Source organism: Delphinus delphis, chromosome 1 (assembly GCF_949987515.2).
Source record: "Delphinus delphis chromosome 1, mDelDel1.2, whole genome shotgun sequence".
Taxonomy (NCBI): Eukaryota; Metazoa; Chordata; class Mammalia; order Artiodactyla; family Delphinidae; genus Delphinus; species Delphinus delphis.
This window is the reverse complement of record NC_082683.1, coordinates 7,118,776-7,121,369: the sequence shown is the minus strand read 5'-3', so window position 1 is coordinate 7,121,369 and position 2,594 is coordinate 7,118,776. Positions and strand designations below refer to the sequence as shown.

Sequence of the window (2,594 nt, the reverse complement as noted above, 5' to 3'; positions counted from 1 at the left end):
CTGCGATCAGAAGAGGGGGAAATGGAGCACTGGGCAGCTACGAACAACAGATGTCTAGTTTCATGTTGTATGACTCCATTTATATGAAACGTCCAGAACAGGTAAATCCAGAGACAGAAGGCAGATTGGTGGTTGCCAGGGGCTGGGAGGAGGGGTAACGGGAGTGATGGTGGTTTAATGGGCAGGGGGTTTCCTTTTGATGTGATAAAAATGTTTTGGAACCAAATAGAGGTGGTGTTTGCCCAGCACTGTGAATGTACTAAATGCCACTGAGTTGTTCACTTTATAGGGGTTCATTTTATGTTATGTGAATCCCACCTCAACAAAAAATTGCTTAAAAACCCCAGAAAAATGGCATGCCCAAATTACGAGAAGAATTTCTTTCGAGAGGCATTAGATGAAAAAATGTGACTCTTACATTGGTTCCAGTTAATGAGGGAATTGTTGAAGACCGTCAAAGGGAACCAGGTGTTTCTTCAACTTCACAAGTCAACGTGGAGGGACCTCCCTGGTGGCCCAGTGGGTAAGACTCCACGCTCCCAATGCAGGGGGCCCGGGTTCGATCCCTGGTCAGGGAACTAGATCCCGCACGCACGCCGCAACTAAGAAGAAGTCCGCGTGCCGCAACTAAGAAGTCTGCATGCCGCAACTAAATGATCCCGCGGGCCACAACGAAGATCCCGTGTGCCACAACTAAGACCCGGCACAGCCAAAATAAATAAATAAACAAAAATATAAAAAAAGAAGTCAGTGTGGAGCCACTGAATACAGATGATCAAGCTCATTCTCCTGAAACAAGCGAAGGGTTCAAGGCTTGCCCCAAATCTAGTTGTAGTAAACCAGTTTACCTCTTGCCGACCATGACGTCTCCAATTAATAAAGTGAGTTGGGACGCCTTATGGAACTGTACCGATGGCCAGAAAATAGGGGTTTATCTGAGACTCCAGAAACATGCTTATCCCAAAAAGGATCAGTATATTCCTCAATCATCACAGGAGTCCAGATTGCAGTCACGTTCAAGGAGACGCGAGATGGTGACCAACAGAACAAGTGTTCAGAAAAGTAGGATGAGGGAGAGCAGGAAAGGACTACTGTGGGTGGAGTGATAACTTCAGCTCAGGAAGCCATGTTGGCAGCATGGTCAAGAATTGCTGCAAGAACGTTCAGCCCAAGGCTGTGAATTCACAGCCCCTTCCCACCTCCGTTGAGTCCCTTCTGCCGCAAGCCTCAGCTGTCCAGTGGTGTGTGGTCCCTGGCAGACCGCTCTTGGCAGACACAGAAGGTTGGGCTCGCCTGCAGTTCCGTGCAGGTCAGGCCTGGGTGCCTGACACTCCCTGGGGGATGATCTCTCTCTTTATGTTCCCTGCCTGCACTTTCCCATCCCCAGACCTAGAAGATAATATGTTATACCCTGAACGTGCTAAGAGGAATAAGAAAATTATGAAAAGATAAATTGCAATGGGGAAGAGGAAGAAACTTGGTTTGGACACACCAGCATCATTGCTTTTAGATGGTCCATGTCGGGAATTCCCCGGTGGTCCAGTGGTTATGACTCGGTGCTTTCACTGCACAGCCAAAAAAAAAAAAAAAAAGGAAGTTAAAGAAAAAAAGGGGGGCTTCCCTGGTGGTGCAGTGGTTGAGAGTCCGCCTGCCGATGTAGGGGACACGGGTTCGTGCCCCGGTCCGGGAAGATCCCACATGCCGCAGAGCGGCTGGGCCCGTGAGCCGTGGCCACTGAGCCTGCATGTCCGGAGCCTGTGCTCCGCAACGGGAGAGGCCACGACAGTGAGAGGCCCTCGTACCGCAAAAAGAAAAAAAAGAAAAAAAAGAAAAAAAGGAACATAGATGGTCCATGTCTTAATACAAAATAAAAGGTTACCAGAGGGGAAGGGGGAAGGGTGGGTGAAATCGGCAAAGGGGCGTGATTGCATGGTAATAATGGTAACGAGACTTACTATGGTCTATTATTTTGTAGTGTACACAAATTTCGAATTACGCTGTTGTACATCTGTAACATAATGTTATATACTAATTTTACCTCAATTAAAAAAATGTTTGTTAGAAACAAACAAACGAACCCCAAACACAGTGGATGTCTACTCTCCAGGCATCCTGGGATGCTTCCTTATTTCACAGAGCCGCCTGGATGGTGCGACTCCTTTCTTTCCTTTTTCCCCTGTTCTTTCCCTTCTTAAACCTCAGAGGGTTTGGGACTTGCAGTGAATTTTAAGCCAGAGGTGATTCTGGGTGTGGCCACCGGCAGAGCCACTGCCCACTGCAGTGGCCCTGGAGACCTGGGTGGTTGGTCCAAAAGCTGAGCTCATGTCTTTTCATGAGACCTGGTACAGAGGCCTCTAGTGAGATGCCAAGGACGTCTTGTTCACCAGCTGTACCTGTTTTCCTCCCCGCTTTGGGTGGTGGACAGGAGCTGTATTCCGTAGGGTACGAGGCTGCAGCTCCAATTGGCCGGGAAGACTTGGAATGCCGATTTCCATCATCGCTTGGCACTGAGGATGCGCGGATGACGCCGCTATGAAAGGGCTGGTTTGGGGAAAAGCTATTGGTGCTGGAATTGTAAAGGGGAAAGAGGGTTT

At 48.7% G+C, this 2,594-nt stretch overlaps 1 pseudogene; it reads left to right on the top strand.

The window, feature by feature from the left end:
• Positions 1-860: 860 nt before the first annotated feature.
• Positions 861-1,452, top strand: LOC132425812 (developmental pluripotency-associated protein 2 pseudogene; annotated as a pseudogene).
• The last annotated feature ends 1,142 nt before the right edge of the window (positions 1,453-2,594 follow it).